This window comes from Nuphar pumila, chromosome 13 (assembly GCF_984573655.1).
Source record: "Nuphar pumila chromosome 13, dmNupPumi1.hap1.1, whole genome shotgun sequence".
Taxonomy (NCBI): domain Eukaryota; kingdom Viridiplantae; phylum Streptophyta; class Magnoliopsida; order Nymphaeales; family Nymphaeaceae; genus Nuphar; species Nuphar pumila.
Genome location: NC_143261.1, coordinates 34,571,934 through 34,595,891, shown reverse-complemented (window position 1 = coordinate 34,595,891; position 23,958 = coordinate 34,571,934).

The following is a 23,958-nucleotide window of genomic DNA, read 5'->3' as shown; positions in this document are numbered from 1 at the left end:
TTCTAAATCCATTTGCGGATTGATTTTTTCTAAGAGATATCTCTTTCCTTCAAAATGGTGCTTTCCTCGTGGTTGACGACCTCGCCTAGGTAACAAGGCACATTTTTCGTTGTTTATTTCTCTTACAAAGAATGACAACACAATTGTCATGATTTCAGCGGCGACTCCATCCCTAGTAATGGGATATTCTTCCAATTGTCTACCATATCGTCAATAATCATTTTTCTCCCAATCCAGAATTCCCTCAGAATCTAATCAAGACTGCATCCTGCAGAGAGCATCCACAACATTTGATGGTTCGAACAAGATCAGGCAAAAGAACAACGACATCTGAATACTCGTCAGCTTCAGAAGAAAAAATGGGCTCCCCGCGATCCGACGTGAATCAAGATCAGCAGCAAGAGGAGGATGACATAGACCCACAGATGTATGCCATGTTCCAGAAAATGATGACCAAAATGATGGGTGAACAGGCTGGGACCAGTTCAGAAAAAAATTGATTCAGGGAGAAGTTCCACGGGCACAAGGATAAGAAGACTTCCAAGAAGCAGGTTCAGCCAGAGGAGATTTCAGATGAATCAGACTCAACTGAAAACACCGATGAAGAGTATGAGGTGCCTTCGGCATTTCAGAAGCATAGCCAAGAACAAAGGAGGAGTTGCAAATCAAAAGGTCAAGTTACAGAAGAACCCCTGCAGTCACAGCTCAAAGAAATGGCCAAAGTGGTTAAAGATCTGCAAGCCCACGACAAGGGCAAGAAAGTCTTCACTAGCGAGGACTTTTATGATGGCCTAGAAGGAGACGAAGATCTGGAAAATCTGCCTCGTAAATTCATCAAGTTTGATGGTTCTGGCGACCCGAAAGCCCATCTCGCCATGTTCTTTGTCGAATGTTCCAAATTCAAGAGAGACAATAGAGCCCTATTTCTCTGTTTTCCTCGTAGCCTAGAAGGCACTGCCGCCAAGTGGTACTCCGAGCATATCAATCCAATCGAGCTGCGAGAATTCGATAAGGTGGTCAATCTATTCATCGAGCGATTTCTGTTCAATACTGAAGCGCTCCCAACATTGAGTCATCTTTGCAATATAAGGCTGAATGAAAATGAAAAGGCCAAGGACTTCATTCGTAGATGGAGAGAGACCTGCAACAAAATGAGGGATCCTATATCAGAGAGGCATGCCTTATCGCTGATCATGAACAACTTCTCACAACCTTTGAGAAATTTTATCTCCACCTCGCCTTCCAAGTCTTTCATAGAGCTTACCGAACGAGCCGAGTGGCTCGAGATGGGGTTGGAGAATGGTGTCTATGATGGTATCACCCTCGTCAAGAACAATCTAGATCCAAAGAAAAAGGCAAATTTCACCTCTTCCGCCAACATCAGCCGCAATGATAACAAAAGTAGTAAGGGCAACCATGCGGATCGAGAGGAAAGACAGAATAGCAAGCTATCTCAGCCCAGCTTTCCACAAAAGGAAAAGATAAAGCGTGAAGGTTGGAGTAATGATCGTGTGTTCACTCCTCTCAAACAAACACTCGAGGAAGCCCTTGAATTCATGCTGACCAAGGAATTAGTGAAGCTCCCAAAGGCCACAACTCCTCCCACCATCATGGGAAGGTTCAAGAATCAGTTTTGCAAATTCCATCGAGCAGTGGGGCATGACATCGATCATTGTTTTGTCTTCAAAAATATTGTTCAGGATTGCATTGACAAGAGCCTCCTTGCTGAAGATGAAGAAGAAGATGAGCTGGCCATCTTGACCAAGCCTTTCCCAGATCATTCAGAAAATTGATGATGCCAAAGTTTCCTGCTTTCTTCCTTTCGTTTTGCCAGTCACCTCGTAGGGGCAAGTCTGCCCAGTTTTTGCAACCTTTTTGTCGAGTGCTTATAAATATGCAGTCTTTTTGTTATCAGTTCTGCTTATCAATAAGATGTCAATTTTCTTCATCCAATACTTCTTTCTTTTGCCCCATTAGGGCACCTGTTTTCGTTTTAAAGAATCTCCTTTGCCTATTCTTTTCAAGATGAGGGGCAATCCCAACATCGTTCATGAGAGAAATGAAATTACTTATGAGGGATTTTAAAAAATCATGAAATTTCTGAAAATTTTCTACAAACATCTTCGTTATGATCACCCAAAAGTTTAATATTTCGGTCCAATCTTTTTCAAAAATCAACCATCGCGGTGATTTGTTTTTCTTAAATTGGTTTCGAACCATTATCTTTAAAAATCAACCCTTGTGTTGATTTTCTTTTCCAAAATTATTGTTAAACCAATTCGTTTTCAAAATCAACCCTCATGATGATCTCTCTTCAAAATCAACCCTCGTGTTGATTCCCCTTTCAAAGATCAGCTCTCACGCTGATCATTCCTCAAAATCAACCTCGCAGTTGATTTTCTTCCCAAAATGATTTCTCACTTTCAGAATAACATTCTCCTTTTATTTTAAAGATCTCATGTGCAAACATTTTCTCACTTCTCATTTTGCTTTTATCATTTCAAAGGGATAATATAATTTTGTTTCCTTTCCTCGATTTTTAAATAAAATTATTAAATTTTCCAATTGTTTGGCATCGTTTTATTTGTGTCTCTTTCCTTTTCACAATATCTCTCTTGTGAGGAACGATCTTGAGGACGTCTCTCAATCAAGAAGCCTGTCACCTTATTCCTCGATTATCCTTCTTTGTATTAAAAATTTTCCTCCCTGGTTACACTGGGGCATTTTTTTTGAAAAATCTATCTTTACCTCAAAACATCCTGTATGCAGGCAGGATAAACCAATCTCATTTTGCATGTATATGCACCCACTTGCATTAATTTTGCATTCATTTACATTTCATGTGCATTTGCATTCCATTTTGCATTCATTTTCTTCCCCTTCAGGTTAAGGGATAAACCTGAATCATTTTCCATGATTTTCCAATCCCTATTCATATCCCCGTTCAGGATAAGGGGTTAATCCTGAAAATCAGACCACATACATCTAAATATGATGGTCTTTTTCATTGCAAGTCAAATAATCCAGTCCTCGAACTGGCCATTCTCAAAACTTTCAATCCCAGCTCTTGCACTATCGATTTTTAAAAATTCAATCTTCTGATTAAGGATTTTCCTTTAAGATTCGAGCCCTGACTCGAACTTTCCAGCTTTCCTTTGAAGATTTGAGTTTTAACTCAAAGTCTTCTTTCCTTCAAAATCCGAACTTTCCAGTTTCCTTTTGAGATTCGAGCCCTGACTCGAACTTTCCAGTTTTCCTTTGAATATTTGAGTTTTAACTCAAAGTCTTATTTCCTTCAAAATCTGAACTTTCCAGATTCCTTTTGAGATTCGAGCCCTGACTCGAACTTTCTAGCTTTCCTTTGAACATTTGAGTTTTAACTCAAAGTCTTCTTTCCTTCAAAATCTGAACTTTCCAGTTTCCTTTTGAGATTCGAGCCCTGACTCGAACTTTTCCTGCTTTCCTTCGAAGATTTGAGTTTTAACTCAAGTTTTCTTTCCTTCAAAATCTGAACTTCCCAGTTTTCCTTTGAGATTCGAGCCCCGACTCGAACTTTTCAACTTTCCTCTGATTATTTGAGTTTCGACTCAAAAATATGAATTGGCCTAGTTTCTTCTTTGAAGATTTGGGTTTTGACCCGAACTTTATCTCCTTAGAAACCAAACTTCCTAGCTTTCCTTCGAAGGCTCAAGTTTCGACTCGAATCTTCCAGCTTTCCTTGTAAAACCTGAGTCCTGATTCGGATGGTCTTTCAAAACCGGATTTTGAGTTAGGCTTACCTTCAAAATCCAGCATTATGCTAGGACTTACCTTCAAAATTCCAACTTCATATTGGATTTACCTTCGAAATTGAGTACCATCGTCAGAGATGTGTCAACTTGGATGTCAAGCGATCTCTTTTACTAAGGATTTCAAGAACACTTTGTCAATTTGTCAATCAATTACCTATCGATTTCAGAATTTTATTGCACAAAATTTTACCTTAGTTTATCTTCAGTATCACTTCCAAAAAGGCAAAGCTTTTGTGAAGAAGGATTCAAAATCCAAATTCTTTCTATTGGCCAACCAAAAAGATAAAGGATAAATCCTCGATATGGCCAGAAAAGAAGATTCAATGTTTTTGCAAAGCCATAGATGATTGATATTGGTCACAGTCAATGACATATTTTTAAAGACCATTCTGGTGAAAATGAGGCAATGGAAATATCCTGAGTGTTAGAAAAGGCGAGCATTTATCAAAACCCCGTCTCCTCAAAATCACCTAAGCTGCAATTAAATATCCGCAAAAGAGATCTCTCAATTGTCGTCAAGATGAAGGCGAATTAAGCGAGTAGACCCCCGGGGCCAAAGAAGATTTGAAACATCTCCAAGATGACGGAGTTTGTGATGGATCCTTCCAGGGAAAGTCCAAAGCACTGTCGAGATGAAGGCAGATGCGATGAACTTCCCGACAATCCCTAAAAGATATTTAATTTCATCTATCATCCAAAGATCTCAAACCCATGAGCCAATATCGTCAAAGAAGGATCAAAACATCTCCAAGTTGACGGAGTTTGTGACGTACCCTTCCAAAAAGAGAGCAAGAGAGGAAAAAGAAAGAGAGAAAAAGTCACAACATCTCCAAAATGAAGGAGAATGTAGCAAAACCCCAAGAGAGCCAAAAGAGCGTAGGAAAATTATCATGAGAGAAGCTCCCAGGATATCAAACTGCCAAATCTATCAAGAATCTTCTTTAAATTTGTGAAATTCTATTATCAATATCCTTTCATCAATTGCTTTCATAATATTAAATTCTCACTTTCCTGTTCATATCAAGGAAATTGATAACTTCTTTGAAGAAGGTCAATCGCGAGCAATTTGGATTCCAAATCTTGATTCTATGAAGTCAAGCCTGTTTGGAGGTAATACTTGAGGTAAAAAAGAAGGAATATTTTCACAACAATGAGCATCATTTTCAATTACTTTGAATCAAAAAAATTTTCAACATTTTGACAATATTTTCTAGCTATCCTACCGTTAAGATGTAAGACCCATAATTTTTCAGTATCTTTCTGAAGAAATTCACGAGGCATTTTCAAGTAAAAATAGCATCTGAACCCGAAATACGAATCAGATCGATTTGTACGAACCAGTTATACTTGAGATATTCGTCGCTTTGTGAATATATGCTCAAACACTCTGGAAGCCATAACTTCCTAACTAAACAAACTCAAAGGATTTCCTCGAGCCAACTTTCTTAGTGACGTCAATACGAAGAGAATGGCGTACTCAGAATTTTTCGGAAAAAAATCGCCGAAAACCCGAAATTTTTGCGGGACCCACGAAAATACTTATGGCGATTCTTTGTTAATCGTCAATCAAGTTCTGGCCGAATGGCAAGTGAAAGATCAGAAACTACTTCCTTACCAGAAGATTGTCTCAGCTCTTGCAAACAAATTCGAAGAATTCCAACTTTTTCATATCAAAAGAGATTTCAACCAAGTTGCAGACAGTTTAGCCAATCTCGGATCCATCATGTCTTTCAGGAGTGGAGAATCTTGTCGCTCATTTGAAATTGGCAGACTTGATCAACCCGCTTTCGTTCCAGTAGAGCAGATAAACCAGGCTGAGCAGAAGAAGAAGCCTTGGTATCATGATATCAAAAATTTCATTAAAACTGGCGAATTTCCTTCAGAATTATCAAAGAGAGAGCAGCGAGCAATTCAACGCATGTCTGCTCGATATTTTATTCTTGCTGACGTCCTTTATCGTCGTGGATTCAGTTCTGAATATTCCAGATGTTTGGACGAAGAATAAGCCAAAGAAGTCGTGCAAGAAGCACATGAAGGCATTTGCGGTGGCCATGGTAGCTATCAGACTCTCGTCAAACAAATCATCCGAGCAGGATATTATTGGAGAACTATGCAACAAGATTGATATCGTTTTGTAAAGAAGTGCGTTCAATGTCAGATGCATGCGCCTTCCATTCATGCGCCAGCGACATACTTGCAATCTGTCGTCTCGCCATGGCCATTTTCCATGTGGGCTTTCGATGTTGTAGGCCCCATCACTCCTTCAGCCTCCAATGGTCATAAATATTTTCTTGCCGCAACAGAATATTTTACTAAATGGGTAGAAGCAGTCACTCTACGCACAGTAGAAGGTCGACACGTGGTTTCTTTCATCCATAAGAATATCCTTTGCCGCTTCGGTATACCGCATGATATTGTGTCGGATAATGGCAGTCATTTCAAGAATGAGAGAATGAGGACATTCTGCTCAAAATTCAGAATTCATCATCATTTTTCCGCTCCTTATTATCCTCAAGGGAATGGTCAGGCAGAGGCCACCAACAAGATTCTGATTCGAATCCTGGAGCAAACTTTAGAAACGGGCCGTGACTGGCATAAAAAGATTCATGACGCATTATGGGCATACAGAACCACCATTCGAACTCCAACGAATGCTACTCCGTCAGAACTTGTCTACGGAACTGAAGTAGTACTGCCTCTACATGTTCAGAAACCTGCTCTGAAATTTGCATCACTTCTAGAATTACCTCTTGATCAGTATCAGCAACAGCGACTGGTACAGCTTGATTTGCTTGATGAAAGAAGGCTCAGAGCAGCAGAGCATGCTCAATCCTATCACCAGAGGATAGCCCGACAATATGCAAAATCTGTCGTTGAGAGAAAATTTCGGGTCAATGATCTAGTGCTCAGATCAACAACTTATCTCAGGCATCGCCCGGGTGGCAAATGGTCGCCAAATTGGGAAGGTCCTTATGTTGTCAAAGAGGCACTACCTCGCAATTCATATCGACTCATCAATGCTGATGGAATAGAATTACCTGATCCCATCAATGCTCGACATTTGAAAAAATTCTATACTTGAACAATTCTCTATTCTTTGTAATCCTTCCAAATTTTCTTCAATAATGATCAAAATTCTTTTCCCAGTTACACTGGGGCATTTTAAAATTTTGTTTTTATCTACAAATATTCCGTATGCAGGCAGGATAAACAAATCTCTCATTTCACGCACTTGTGCACGCCTGTGCACCCATTTACATTCATTTGCATTTGTGTGCATTCATTCGCATTCGTCTGCATCAATTTGCATTAGCATCGATTACCCATTCAGGATAAGGGATAAATCCTGAGACCCCGACAGTTGTCCGAGTCGTCGTGAGGGTGAAGACTGAAAATTTTCCATCAAAATCAATTAGTAATTCTTCAGGATCCAGTGTTCGTGCTGGTAATTTTTCAAAAATCCAGTGTTTGGACTGGTAAACTTTCAAAAATCTAGTGTTCGTGCTGGTAAACTTTCAAAAAATCCAGTGTTCGTGCTGGTAAAGTTTCAAAAATCCAGTGTTCGTGCTGGTAAACTTTCAAAAATCCAATGTTCGTGCTGGTAAACTTTCAAAAAATCCAGTGTTCGTGCTGGTAAACTTTCAAAATCCAGTGTTCGTGTTGGTAAATTTCCAAAACCCAGCGCTCGTACTGGTAACCATTTAAAATCCAACGCTCGTATTGGTAACCTTTTAAAATCCAACGCTCGTACTGGAAATCTTTCAAAATCCAGCGCTCGTACTAGTAATCTTCCAAAATCCAGTATCCAAACTGGTACATTTTTAAACCAGTATGCATACAGGTATCTTTTCAAAATCGAGCACTCGTGTCATGTCAGTCAACCTCTTGAGTTCAGTCCTCGTGCTGATCACTCATCAAATTCGCAATTTCCAAATTTCCAAATTTCCAAATTCCAAATTCCAAATTTCCAATTTCCAATTTCCAATTTCCAATTTCCAATTATCAATTTCCAAATTTCCAAATTTCTAATTTCCAATTTTCCAATTTCAAATATCAAATTTCAAAACTCCAATTTCCAAAATTTGACCCTTTTGAGTCACTCAATACCAATTTCAATCATTTTCTCTTGCGAGAGACCCTTTGTATAGGGAGAGTTCGAGGGAGCTCGCTCTTTTCGCATGCTATCCAATTCGTTCACTTAGCCCCTTTTTAAGGAGAGTTTGAAGGGACTCGTGTCTTTGTGAACCGTTTGCAAAACAAAATTCCAAATTTCACACAAGGAACCCTTTTTATAGGGAGAGACTCGACGGAGACTTTCTTTCCTTGTGGCCCCCATAATTTTAGACTAGGCCATTTCATCATGAGGGACCCTCTTTTCAGGGAGAGTGTGATGAACTCATTCCTTCATGACCAATTTACCAACCTCACCAATTCCGGCCCCCTTTCCATAAGAGAAGCCTATTGTTAGGAAGTTTTGACGAAAGCTTAATTTCTCTTCGAAAGTTCGTTTTGCAAACACCTCCTCTTCAGGGAAGAGAGGAGTAATTCCCAATTCCAATTTCTGAATCTTCTCCTTTGGGGAAAGGAGAAGAGAATTTTTGTCATGGATGTGTTGCGATGTACTTTAAATGCTCGCTTTCACAAAAGGATTTCAAGAAAGTTTTGCCAATTTGTCATTAAATATTTGTTGATTTCAAAAATCTTTATTGCACAAAATTATTACCTCAGAATACCCCCAGTATTACTTCCGAAAGGGCAATGCTTTCGCGAAAAAGGATTCAAAGTTCAAAATCTTTCTATTGGCCAACCAAAAGGATGAAGAATAAATCTGCGATATGGCCAGCAAAGAGAATTCAATGTTGTTGCAAAGCCATGAGTGATTGATATTGATCGCAGTCAATGGCACATTTTTAAAGACCATTCTTGAAAAATAAAGCAGTTGAAATATCCTGGGTGATACAGAAAAATCCACTCAATTTCTATATCTCCTCAATCACCTAAGCTGCAATTAAATATCTGCAAAAGGGGTCTCTCAATTGTCGTCAAGATGAAGGCGAATTAAGCGAGTCGACCCCCAGGGCCAAAGAAGATTTGGATCATCTCCAAGATGACGGAGTTTGTGACGGATCCTTCCAGGGAAAGTTCAGATCACCGTCGAGATGAAGGCGAGTGTGATGAGCCTACCGACAAACCCTAAAAGATATTTGATTCTAGCTATCATCAAGAGATTCCCAACCAATAAGCCAATAACTATCAAGATAATCCCTGAGAGAAAAGAAGGATCGGAACATCTCTGAGATGAAGGAGTTTGTGACGTACCCTTCCCAAGAAAAAAAAAAAGAGAGAAAAGTCAGGACATCTCCAAAATAAAGGATGATGTAATTCCCAAAAAATCCAAGAGAGCTCCAATCTGCTAAAAAAAAAAGAGAGTGCAGAAAGATCATCATGAGAAAAGAATCCCAGGATATCAGACTGCCGAATCTATCAAGAATCTTCTTTAATTTTGTGAAATCCTTTTATCAATATTCTTTCACCAATAGCTCTCGCAATATCAAGAATATTTTCTTTCTCGTCCATATCAAGGAAATTGATAGCCTCCTTGAAAGAAAGCCAATCGCAAGCAATTTGAATTCGAATCTTGATTCTACGGAGTTAAGCCCAGTCGGAGTTAATACTTCAGGTAGAAAAGAGGGAATACTTTCAAAACAAAGTGCATCATTTTCAATTATTTTGAATCAACAACAATTTTCAACAATTTGACAATATTTTCTGGCTATCTTGGCGTGAAGCGAGAGCTTGAGGTTCATCTTTGGCACATCCTGACATCAGTTGTTATCCCTTTTAGGACTTGATAACGGGAGTTGTCAAGATTCCTTCCCTTCTTTGGTATAATCTGAGCGCACGGGCTCTCAGATTCGCACACTTCCCTGTGTCCCCACTGTCCCACCATAGACAGTCCAATTTCGGCTTGAGGTTAAGCCACCAATTTCAGCAAAAGGCAATTTCAAAAGCTATTTAGTCTCAGCAATGAGACGCCCAAAATCAATCCCTTTTCAAACTTTAGGGACCCCAATTTCCTTCCTTTTGCAAAACCCCTATCGGATTCATTGTGCGGAAATCCGAAGGTTCCATCACGGTCTCTTCTTTCGAGGATTCCGTTCATTTTATTACCCGATCAGGTTAAGGGTATAAACCTGGGCCTCCTTTGATGAGGTATTTCATTTTCCACCCGATCAGGTTAAGGGTATAAACCTGGGCCTCCTTTGATGAGGTATTCCATTTTCAGCCCAATCAGGTCAAGGGTACAAACCTGAGCTTCACTTTGATGAAGTATTTCATTTCCCGATCAGGTTAAGGGTATAAACCTGGGCCTCCTTTGATGAGGTATTCCATTTTCATTTCCCGGTCAGGTTAAGGGTCAAACCTGAGCTTCGTTTCTACACGAGGTATTTTCTGTCCCATCCAGGTTAAGGGCAAAACCTGAATCTCACTTCATTTTGAAGTAAAATTTTCTCCTTATTCTCCATTTCATATCTACCATCATCACTTGAACTAATTCTTTCATACCTAGTCAGATTCATCTAACTGGGGCATTTTTTTTATGGTTCAAATTTGGTATGTTTTCTTTGCCACTAAGCTTGGCTTTCAACCGGCTTAGCAGCAAAGAGGGGCATCTGTAAACACCCTAAATTTTCACCCTCATCCAGTGTTTGTCCATTTCATAAGTCATTACAGATCATTGCATATCATTGCATGCATCCGGCATATCATTCCATCACATTGCATGTCATTACATGTCATCCCATCTCATTTTCGAGATCCAACACTCCTGTTTTTAAAACATTCAATCCAGATTTGAATTTTAAAAGCTTTTATTTCAAAATCAATTTCAAAACCTGGGTTTTTATTCAATACTCTGTCATTTTCCAACCCCAGGACTTTATATTTCGAAATATTTTCTCAAGGAAACAATCTGGATTCATTTCAAATTCAAATTTTAGTCGATTTCAATTCACAGATGAGACCCATTGAGGTGGTGTCGCTTCTGAATTCCTCTATTCATCAAGTTTCTCAAAATTTTGAAAGTTTCAGTCCGATCAGGACTCTGTCTCAGAGTCCTGATCCGGTCAGGAGTCTGTTTTACTTCCATTTTCAGACTTTTTCGATTATTTTCAAAATTTAGGTCATTTTATAGAGTCCAGGTAGTTCAGGACTCTACTTTAGAGTTCGGTCGAGTTAGGAGTCTAACCCTGACTGTGTTTTCTGACTTATTTCATCATTTCTTGATAAAATCTTTTGAAAATTCTTTCATTTGGCTGTTAAAATTTAAAATTTCAGAGTTCTAAGAGTTCAGGACTCTAACCCGGAGTTCCAGTTCGCATGAGACCCTATTTTCAGAAATCTTGAATTTCAAATGTCGATTTTAACCCTTTTTCAAAGCCATTTTCAGTGTTTATTTCAAAATTTCCAAAACTCGATGTGGGCCTACTCAGTTGGCACCATATCCAGAGGAATTCTAATTCAGTTAGAACCCTATGCCATTTCAAAAATTCTAATTTTAAAATTGCTTTTGAAAATCCTTTTGAAAACTCCTTCAATTTCAAGTTTTAAAATCACTTTTTGAAAAACTCAAGTAGGGCCCACTCGGGGTGGTGCCATATTTGAGTAAGTCAGGGCTAGACTAGGGTTAGTTGATGTCTTGGTTAGTGTTAGAGGTTTAGAAGAGTCAAAACCATTTTGAAAAACTCATTTTGAAAGTTAGTTTTTAAAACTAGCATTTTTAAAGGTTTTTAAAGGTGTTTTAAAAACCCAATGTGAGAAAATGCCAAGTGGCACCACATTTGGGGGATTTTTTGGATTAGCTAGGGGTTAATTAGGCATTATTTAGGATAATTTAGACTAGGGGTAGTTAGGTAACTCCACCCCAAAATCGCCCCCCCCCCTTTAGAGTCCAAAATTTTCAAAATTGTCAATTTTTAAACCTAAAAAATTTTCTATAAATAGAGGCCATAGGGGGGTCGATTTTCCCAATTGGCTTTCCTTTGGATTCTTGGAGCTTCTCTCTCCTCTCCAGCCCTTCCTCCATTGCAGCAACCTCAAGGTAACTATTTTCTCTAATTTTTAGTTTTTATTTAATGTTTTTCATTGTTTTAAACATGATTTAGCCATTGGTACCATCATCTTTATGGATTAAACCATGGATTCAACCTCAAGAACCATCAAGAATCAGCAAGAACAATCCAAGAAGGTGATCCAACCCTGTTTTGGGTGATTTACAGAGATTTTAATCCATTAGAATTGATTTTAATATGATTCTTTGCATTAATAGCCAATAAAATATATGATTTACCCTTTTTAATGGGTTAAATCTATGTTTTAAAGGTGATATCAAATTCCAGCCATTGATTCCCTGTTTTTATTTTATTTTCATGGTTTATTCATGTTTTTTTTACGTTCTATAGAATAGAAATAAGTTTTATTTACTGTTTTATGGTTTATTTTATTTATTTACATTAGTTAATGCATGGTTTGTCAAGTTTCTTAAATTTCTGTGTGTTTTAGGTTTAGAACAGTAAATATAGTGTTATTTTGGGTTGAAGTTCTCATTATTTATTTCTGATTTTTTTATATGTGATGCATGCATGAGTTATTGAGTTACTGTAGAAAAATCAAAGGTTTTTGATCTCGGGAACCCTGTCAAAAAATCAGACATCAAATCGGGTTTTTAAAGTTTTAAAATCGTGGTTAAAATCAAGAAGGTAACTTGCTGTTATTATATTTCTCTCATCTTATATCCGATTTTAGATCTGTAAAGTGATATGGATTCACATTGAGTAGATCTGTCTTCTGTGAAATTTTCGGATTTTTTGATCACTGTTTAGTATTTTTCCCCTTTTAGAGAATCTGTCTTTAAATTTAAAACTCGTTAGGGTTTACCAAAACCCTAATCAGACTTGTGTTAGTCATAAATCCCAAACCACAGATCCGATTCATGATCTGTAAAAAGTGAGTATTATTATTTTTATGTCTACTGTGCACCACTAAAATTTTAGAGATTTTTGTTTAGGATTGATATTTATGTCTGTATTTTCAATCTGGAATAGCTGTTTTAATCCCTGTTAAGAGTGAAATATGTTAGCTCAGATTGCCGGAAGGGTTTCTCCCTAACCGGAGATGCTTTTTCCGATCTGTAAATTGGGAAATCTCTGTTTTTTTTCTTAGTTAGTCTCTGTAAAATTTCATAAATTTCCATGGAGATTTGTCCCCTGGTTCAGGTCTTGGACTGAGACTGGTTGGTGAATTAGGTCAAAAATAGCATATTTTTAGGGTTTAATGCAATTTTTGGATTAATTTAATGTCAAAAAATTATTTTTATAATTCCAATTCAACATTAGGGTTATAACAAGTGCAGGTACTAATTTTTATGGATTTTGGAATCCATTTGATGGCTGAATTAAGCAAATTGCAAAACCGGGTTCCTGAAAGATCCAAATACACTGCTAAAATCACAGTTTTTTGTGATATTATTGGATTTTCGTGCATGAGCATATATTTTTAGGATTTAATCATGTTCATAATCATATTAGGATGCTTTAGGTTTAATTTTGTGTTCATTTGATTTCATTTAGTGCATAAAACCTAAGTTTTTACCAAAATCTATTTCTAAAAAACCTGATTTCAAGGCCATAGTCTTGCTATCGGGGGCAATTTGGTCATTTGACCTAAATTTCGAAATCCCTAACCCTAATTTCATATTTTTAATCATGTCATAGTATATTTGGTTTGAGTTTATTCCATTCAAATTTCAAAACTTGCATTTTATCAAAATATCTTTCTAAAAACCCTAATTTCAAGGCCATAGTCTTGTTATTAGGGGTATTTTGGTCATTTTGACCCCAATTTCGAAATTTCATATTTTACCTTTATTATTTCTTCATATTTTATCATTTTGATTTAAGGGAATCAAGGAAAAGGCTTATATCTAGCAAAATCCAACAATTTCCTGATATTGTTGGATAAATCTAGAAAAGCCAACATATATTCATTAACCAAGTTTTCTAGTTTTGCAGGCACATTGAAGACTTTATTTTTCATGTATTTAAATTTCAATAGTGATGTAATTTGTAATTAAACTTTGGAATAAGAATTTACATTTCCTGCTTAGCTTAGGTTGCATTGCATATAGTTTATTTTTTTAAATAATGTTAATGTGTGATGGATGATGATTCATGCATATTTTTACAAATTCACCATGGTCTACACGAATGGCACATGCACTAGCTTCTATGAAGTTTATAAACTTGTTGGAATTTGTATTTATGGCCATAGTCAGAATACAAATGATACTTAGATTTATGATCTTCACATTAGCAACATTCAGCCTACACTCTTAGGCTAACTTCAAAATGCATTGTATTTCTCAAAAATACAAAAAGTATTTCTCAATTCCTCAAATCCATATTCATTCATTTCATGCATTTGCCAATTCCAATCTCAATTCAAAGAAGTTCATTTTCTCAAAATCTCCTAAGTCTTATAGCAAAATCGATTTTCCCAAAAGCATTGAATTTCAAAGAATATTTCAAGTGTTTTTTTTCAAGTTCATAAACTCAATTTTCCAAAGTTATGCAGTCAATTTCAAAGTTTGAAGTTAGAATTTTTCTAAGGCTTATTCAAAAGAATATGGATTTGCCAATGATATTTCAAATATTTCCCAAGTTCCAAATTCAAATTTTCTAAGTTAGAATTTCAATTTCAAAGTTTGAATTCAGAGAAACCAAGTCTCTCAGAGTCGATTTTCACCAAATGTCAAGGATTCATCAAAATCGATTTTTATTTCTCTCAGAAGTATATTTCAAATCCCATTTCACGATTTCTCATGTGATATCATTTCCAAGATTTACATTTTCTAAATATTTCAATCATTCAAAGCAAACATCATGTTTTCAAATGTGCATTTTCTGAAAATTCATAGCACATGCCTGATTCTATGTGCATTTAGAAATTAGAATATGATTTAGACAAGTTGAATAGAGTAGAGCATAAGATTGATCCTTGGTTCAATTACCCCTGTTAAAGGTGGCAGGAACGGTTGAACCTCGTACCGACAGACGAGTCCCATTCTTCGGAATTTTCCCGCATTTTAAAATGGAGGCGAGTTATTTTCAAAAACTTTTTCAAAGGTCAGTTTGATTTGCAAAAGTAAAAATTTTGCGATGATAACACTAAGTCAGCTTCATCTGACTTAGTCTGACCTCTCGAAGGAAGGCTCGAAGCCAAAGAAGCAACCCAGAGCCGTTTCTTCCACGATTTGAAGTAAGTTCGCTTCATTAAACCATCTCTCTCAAGTATTTGATTGTTTGTATATAGCATATACTTTCTGAAGTAGTATCTTGCTTTAGTTCTTGGTTGAGCCCTCTAGGACACTTCGGTGTTCACGCGCTCGCCTCGTAACTATCGTCGGATATATATGTTCGAATACGCAGTATATGCGTTCTTCAAAATAGTATCTCACCCTAGTTCTTGGTTGAGCCCTCTAGGACACTTCGGTGTTCACTCGCTCACCTCGTAACTATCGTTGGATACAGATCTAGATGTATATCTGCTGATACTGCCGACGCGTCTTATATCGCACAGGCCATGTAATTTACCTTTGTCGTCGCATCGTATGATGCCAAGGCTCCTGCTTTCTGCAATTTACGATTACTGCACTTCCGATTATGCATTTACTTACGCCGTCGCGTCGAACGATGCCAAGGCTCCTGTTTTGTTATATATGTAGAATATTTCGTTCAGTTACACACCCTGAACAATAGTATATGCATTTCCTTTACGCCGCCGCTGTATAAAGCACAGGCTTCTGCTTATACTACATATATGACGCGTAATATGAGCGTTCAAATGGAGATCAACTCCAAATCGCCAATGCGATTCCCTGACCGCTCCTCGTTCAAGATTCGGCTTGACGAATGAAGCCTATTGGAAAGGCTTCAGCTTTTTGGCAAAATGCTCTTTACGTAAAGACTAAGTCAAATACGTATGGCCTGGCTATGGCCCAGGGTTCCTGCAACCTTGATGGATGCAAAGTACGCACAACGGTGCGCATCCATTTCCCCGAATTAAGCGTGGCGATTTCCTACCAAAGAGGGGAGATGCCGCTGAAATGGATAAAAGAAACACACGCTTTCTCCGTAAAAGAGAGAAAGTGCTGCTGAAATTTCTGAAGAAGCTAAGAATAGCTCAGAAAGAACGTAGCAGGATACTCTGACATATAGCAGAGTGCTACCCATTTCATGTATTGCCTTCTGCAAACGTAGAAGGGTTCGTCGCACCGCTGCCAATAGAGCTGGGGAGGTGCTGACGAAATGGTTGGCAGAAGAGCTGCCGGAACCAGTTGAACGGCATAATGATGTCCGTTGATAGAACGATGCCAGATCGGCTCGTATCCTTGTGCCTGCAAGGGCACCTTGCTTGTAAGGGCCGTTGAGCCGGAGTAGAGGTTGCGCCTTGGCTAGGTTTGGACTCGTTGCGTAAAAATACGCCGAGTAGCCGATCTATTTAGATCGAGTCATATGCATGCTCATTGAGAACGATTACGCAACCAGACTCGTAAGGGCCGAAGAGCCAGAGTGTGTTGTTTCCACCCAAAAAGGTGTGATGCTCGCGGTGGCCAAAGTGCCAAGAGCAGTGTTCTGCATGCATATGAATAAGACTTAAGGTCGCACATACCCCGTGGTTGAAAATCGTGTTAGGGGTATCCCCTCAGTAATGACTGTGTTGGGGCGGACTGAATGGGGTCGGGTATATACTCCTGTAGTGCTGAAAGCACGGGCTGCCTAAATGGCATGCAGATTCTGTCCAAGTAATTGTAAGACTGGCAGACCCCTTCAGGAATTATGCTCACTGTGGAATGACAGTGATGGTACAACCTTGAGTGACATGTACTTTACTTTGGACCTGATAGAGTCCACGATGGCCTCACTCACTCATGGGTTTTGGGGTCGTGGTTATCCTTAAGATCTAAGGATTGAACCCAACTACTGCAAGTAGAGGATGCATCCGAATATGGGCCTAGTAGGATTCTCCCAGTTGAAACACACTGCCCTACTATGGATAGGGTCAACAGGCCTCTGGGGTATCTAAAATACATAGAATAATCAACCCCCAGAACGTCGCGTTGATGCCCGGACAATAGCTCTACCTGCGTACCAAAGGCGGGAGCGGTTAATTATCAAACAATGCATTAGTTCTAGGTACAGCGATGCTTTGAATGTATGAGTGGATGACGTGTTGAGTCAGTCCTGCATAACCTTTGTGAAGGTGTCATGTTCGGTATACTACTGGACCGACTGGGCAAAGACCCGTGTTGTATCCGCACGACTAAGCGAAGCTCGAGGAGTTGTCGTTAGATGCGTGGGATACGGATGTGCCAAGTATGAAGACTTGAGCTAGATATCACTTTGAGACCCAGAAGAGGTCATGGCTAAGTCGTGGAGACTTAAGCGGCTATTCAAATCACAGCCCTGAAAAGGCTTGCTCTAAGTCATGAAGACTTGAGCGGATGTTCAACTCATAGCCTTGAGGAGGTTCCTGCGATATACGCTAAGTCTTGGAGGCTTAAGCGTCGTTATTTCGCATTGCGACCCTGAGTGGTCATTATTGTACTTGAGTTGAATGGATGTATGACTGCATGCTTACCAGACCCTTAGTGGTTCTGACCCCGTTTTATGGGGATTTCAGGTGTTGGACCTGCGTGGCGATATGCGGAGCATGGCGGCATCGAGTTCCAGGGTTTCTCTAGACAGAGTTGTACTGCTTCCTTTTTATTGAACCTATACTGCTTTTCTAAGCAGTAGTGTTGTAATAAACATGTGGTTTTCGATAAAATGAAACACTTTGGTGGTCAATGAGTTGCTTGGCCACATACTTGCAACGTGCTCGAAGTTTTCTAAAACCGACGACTCATTATCGTCTTATTCCGCTGCTAAAAGCTTTTCTAAGTTCCGCTGCAGAAAAAAAAAAAATCATGAAAATTTTAACTTAGCTTTGTTTTGGAAATCCGGGGCGTTACAGAATTGGTATCAGAGCATGAGTCTGAGAAACCTGGTTCAAGATCCGTCGTGTTTGCGGTATCGCACTGTAAGTATAAATTTTATACTTTCTCTGATTTGGGTGTATTTGTGTGAATAGATAAAATGGCTCCTAGGATGAGGAGAACCATGCCGAGCGAGGAGTCCCATACGTAGGGCTTCCTGCTGGAGACACTCAACAGGCTTGTGTCTGCCATTCATGAATCAAGGCAAGCACCAGCCCTACCTCGCAATGAGAACCTTGGAGGAATAACATATGAAAAGTTCATCAAACTCGATCCACCTGTTTTTGTTGGCAGTGTCGATCCAGAGCTTGCAGAAAGTTGGATCGAGGAAACAGAGCGTGCATTCCTGGTATTGGGAGTACCAGAGGATAGAAAGACTAACTTCGGCACTTATAGGCTGAAGGATAATGCACGGAAGTGGTGGGATACCACTAAGCTTATCCAGTTCTCACAAGTCGAAGTCATTCCTTGGACTGACTTTCGGAGAACTTTCTTGGATAACTACTTCCCGTTGCACTCCATAAATAAGAAAAAGATGGAGTTTCTGGAACTAGAGCAGGGTGGTATGAGTCTTATCGACTATACTACCAAGTTTCAGAACCTTGAGCGGTACTGCTCTCGGTTATTCGATACTGACCAAGAGAGGGCCGATAAATATATCAATGGATTTCGGGAAGGGCTACGATCTCGAGTTATAACTAGCATGCCCCAAACATTTCAAGCCGCTGTGGCAGCAGCTTCAAAGATTAGTGCAGACTGGGAGCAATGCAAAGGGGTCGTAGTAAAGCGACCGGTAGCAAGTAATGGGAACAACAAGAGGACGTTCCCCGGTGGCCAAGAATCATGACCAACTTTTTATAAGAGGGATTTTCAGGAGAACAACTTTACTCCACCGGCCGAGCGGCCATTACAGATGATAGAAGCCAATCAGCTCTACCAACAGTCTAATTTTCGATGCCCAAGGTGTAGCTCAGATCATCCCGGAGGGGTTTGTCCTCGCGATACGGGAGGTTGCCTATATTGCGGCAAACCAGGGCATCGTGTAAGAGAATGCCGCAATAAGGCCTCAGATCTTCAACGAAGAAATATGGGATCTGGAGGACCCTCTCAACAAATACAACAACAACGACTGCCACTACCCAAAATAGAGCAGAAACCTGTGGCAGGTCGTGTCTATGCGGTGACAGCCGAACAACTCACGGATAATGATCGTATCAAGGAATCTGAATACCTTGATAGATAAAGTTGTGTTGGGTAAGAAGCAATTGAAAGACAAGATCCAATGAATGCTTGAGACAAGTGGCTTATGACCTTGTGTACGGTCATCTGGATAGATATGTATCCTTGCTCTGTAAAGTAATTTTGGATTTGTCAAATAAAAATCTTAAGTGCTTATGCCCAAAATTTATGGCTATAGACCCCATGATTGAGAAATTAAGTTTGCGTAATTAGAACGTTAAAAGTTACTTAATAAAATAAACCATCGAGGAATTGTTCCCAAGAAGAGAGTCCTGTGAGGTTTTACATATTCAAGATAAGATCGTCTAGTCAGAGTGAGCCTGTGAGGGTATACAGCTCCGTGCGAGTGTATATGTTCCAAAATCAGTAGCTTAGCTAGTATGATTCTGTGAGGGTGTACTGATCCAATATCAGGTGAGTCTGACGAGGGCGAACCTGTGAGGAGGTACGTTTCCAATACCAGGTAGTCTAACAGGAGACTTATTCCAATATGGTTAATCTCTAGAAGAATGATCTATGTGTATGGAATAGTTACACAAGATGGCTATATTGATAGCCGGTTGGAAGAACATTGATTCAACAAAACTATCGTGGTTGTAGCATAATTTGAACTCAGATATGAGAAGCATACCTCAATTGATCGAGAATCATGATATGAGGTTATGATTGGAATAAATACGATGTTGAACTAAGTGAATAACATTATGAATCTAACATATGGGAGAAATATCCCAAGTTACGCACTTAGTACTCTTAACTGAATTTCGTGGACGAAATTCCTTTAAGGGGGTAATGATGTAAGACCCATAATTTTTCAGTATCTTTCTGAAGAAATTCACAAGGCATTTTCAAGTAAAAATAGCATCTGAACCCGAAATACGAATCAGATCGATTTGTACGAACCCGTTATACTTGAGATACTCGTCGCTTTGTGAATATATGCTCAAACACTCTGGAAGACATAACTTCCTAACTAAACAAAATCAAAGGATTTCCTCGAGCCAACTTTCTTAGTGACGTCAATACAAAGAGAATGGCGTACTCAGAATTTTTTGGAAAAAAATCGCCGAAAACCCAAAATTTTTGCGGGACCCACGAAAATATTGGTGGGACCCACAGGAATATTCCTCAGAAAATATCTGCTGGGACCCACAAAAATATCCCATGGAATATCCAAGTGGGCCCCACACCAAGGAACCTCTTGGCATTAAAAAGAAGCCAAGGGCAAATGGGTAAAGGGGAAACTTGGGGCCCAAGTTTCATTTCCTATAAATAAAGGCCCTACCCTTTAGAAAAAATCGTCCCCCCCCCCTTTCTAGCCTCCTCTTTCTCTCTCCTACTTCCTAAAACCTCTCCTACCAAGCCTAGTAGGTCTGAGCCTACCTGACTTAGCCTGAGCCTGCCTGATCTGGTCTTAGCCTGCCTGACCTGGTCTTAACCCACTTGACCTAGGTCTGAACCTACTTCACTAAGTCCAAACCCAGTTGACTTGGCTTGAACCTAGTTAGGGTTGAAGTCAAAGTCAAAGTCCTTTTTGGTCCAGATTCTGGTTTGGATTTCTGAACCCAGACCTAGCCTACTTGAGCTGAGTTCGAACCTGCTGAACCCAGTTGATTTGGATCGAACCCTGTTTGGTTCAAACCACTTGGGTTGAGTAGCTTGACCTACTCTACCTCTTTCTCAACTAAGTCAGCTTCATCTGACTTAGTCTGACCTCTCGAAGGAAGGCTCGAAGCCAAAGAAGCAACCCGGAGCCGTTTCTTCCACGATTTGAAGTAAGTTCGCTTCATTAAACCATCTCTCTCAAGTATTTGATTGTTTGTATATAGCATATACTTTCTGAAGTAGTATCTTGCTTTAGTTCTTGGTTGAGCCCTCTAGGACGCTTCGGTGTTCACGCGCTTGCCTCGTAAGTATCGTCGGATATATATGTTCGAATACGCAGTATATGCGTTCTTCAAAATAGTATCTCACCCTAGTTCTTGGTTGAGCCCTCTAGGACACTTCGGTGTTCACTCGCTCGCCTCGTAACTATCGTTGGATACAGATCTAGGTGTATATCTGCTGATACTGCCGACGCGTCTTATATCGCACAGGCCATGTAATTTACCTTTGCCGTCGCGTCGTATGATGCCAAGGCTCTTGCTTTCTGCAATTTACGATTACTGCACTTCTGATTATGCATTTACTTACGCCGTTGCATCGAACGATGCCAAGGCTCCTGCTTTCTGCAATGTATTTACTTACGCCGTCGCGTCGAACGATGCCAAGGCTCCCGTTTTGTTATATATGTAGAATATTTCGTTCAGTTACACACCCTTAACAATAGTATATGCATTTCCTTTACGCCGCCGCTGTATAAAGCACAGGCTTCTGCTTATACTACATATATGACGCGTAATATGAGCGTTCAAATGGAGATCAACTCCAAATCGCCAATGCGATTCCCTGACCGCTCCTCGTTCAAGATTCTACTTGACGAATGAAGCCCCTATTGGAAAGGCTTCAGCTTTTTGGCAAAATGCTCTTTACGTAAAGACTAAGTCAAATACGTATGGCCTGGCTATGGCCCAGGGTTCCTGCAACCTTGATGGATGCAAAGTACGCACAACGGTGCGCATCCATTTCCCCGAATTAAGCGTGGCGATTTCCTACCAAAGAGGGGAGATGCCGCTGAAATGGATAAAAGAAACACACGCTTTCTCCGTAAAAGAGAGGAAGTGCTGCTAAAATTTCTGAAGAAGCTAAGAATAGCTCAGAAAGAACGTAGCAGGATACTCTGACATATAGCAGAGTGCTACCCGTTTCATGTATTGCCTTCTGCAAACGTAGAAGGGTTCGTCGCACCGCTGCCAATAGAGCAGGGGAGGTGCTGACGAAATGGTTGGCAGAAGAGCTGCCGGAACCAGTTGAACGGCATAATGATGTCCGTTGATGGAATGATGCCAGATCGGCTCGTATCCTTGTGCCTGCAAGGGCACCTTGCTCGTAAGGGCCGCTGAGCCGAAGTAGAGGTTGCGCCTTGGTTAGGTTTGGACTCGTTGCGTAAAAATACACCGAGTAGCTGATCTATTTAGATCGAGTCATATGCATGCTCATTGAGAACGGTTACGCAACCAGACTCGTAAGGGCCGAAGAGCCAGAGTGTGTTGTTTCCACCTAAAAAGGTGTGATGCTCGCGGTGGCCGAAGTGCCAAGAGCGGTGTTCTGCATTCATATGAATAAGACTTAAGGTCGCACATACCCCGCGGTTGAAAATCGTGTTAGGGGTACCCCCTCAGTAATGACTGTGTTGGGGCGGACTGAATGGGGTCGGGTACATACTCCCGTAGTGCTGAAAGCACGGGCTGCCTAAATGGCATGCAGATTCTGTCCAAGTAATTGTAAGACTGGCAGACCCCTTCAGGAATTATGCTCACTGTGGAATGACAGTGATGGTACAACCTTGAGTGACATGTATTTTACTTTGGACCTGATAGAGTCCACGATGGCCTCAGTCACTCATGGGTTTTGGGGTCGTGGTTATCCTTAAGATCTAAGGATTGAACCCAACTACTGCAAGTAGAGGATGCATCCGAATATGGGCCTAGTAGGATTCTCCCAGTTGAAACACACTGCCCTACTATGGATAGGGTCAACAGGCCTCTGGGGTATCTAAAATACATAGAATAATCAACCCCCAGAACGTCGCGTTGATGCCCGGACAATAGCTCTACCTGCGTACCAAAGGCGGGAGCGGTTAATTATCAAACAATGCATTAGTTCTAGGTACAGCGATGCTTTGAATGTATGAGTGGATGACGTGTTGAGTCAGTCCTGCATAACCTTTGTGAAGGTGTCATGTTCGGTATACTACTGGACCGACTGGGCAAAGACCCGTGTTGTATCCGCACGACTAAGCGAAGCTCGAGGAGTTGTCGTTAGATGCGTGGGATACGGATGTGCCAAGTATGAAGACTTGAGCTAGATATCACTTTGAGACCCAGAAGAGGTCATGGCTAAGTCGTGGAGACTTAAGCGGCTATTCAAATCACAGCCCTGAAAAGGCTTGCTCTAAGTCATGAAGACTTGAGCGGATGTTCAACTCATAGCCCTGAAGAGGCTCCTGCGATATACGCTAAGTCTTGGAGGCTTGAGAGTCGTTATTTCGCATTGCGACCCTGAGTGGTCATTATTGTACTTGAGTTGAATGGATGTATGACTGCATGCTTACCAGACCCTCAGTGGTTCTGACCCCGTTTTATGGGGATTTCAGGTGTTGGACCTGCGTGGCGATATGCGGAGCATGGCGACATCGAGTTCCAGGGTTTCTCTAGACAGAGTTGTACTGCTTCCTTTTTATTGAACCTATACTGCTTTTCTAAGCAGTAGTGTTGTAATAAACATGTGGTTTTCGATAAAATGGAACACTTTGGTGGTCAATGAGTTGCTTGGCCACATACCTGCAACGTGCTCGGAGTTTTCTAAAACCGACGACACATTATCGTCTTATTCTGCTGCTAAAAGCTTTTCTAAGTTCCGTGCAGAAAAAAAAAAAAAGAAGAAATTCATGAAAATTTTAACTTAGCTTTGTTTTGGAAATCCGGGGCGTTACAGTTAAGTGAGAGCTTGATGTCCATATTGATGCATCTTGACCCCTTCGAGAGATTTTCCTTTGTCGTCTTTCACATTGTTGAAAGATTAGCCTTATCTCCGAAAGGATTGCCTTTATCATCTTTCGCGTTGTCGAAAGAATCGCCTTACTCCTTTGGATTACCTTTGTCATCTTTCGCGTTGTCGAAAGAATCGCCTTATTCCTTTGGATTGCCTTTGTCATCTTTCGCGTTGTCGAAA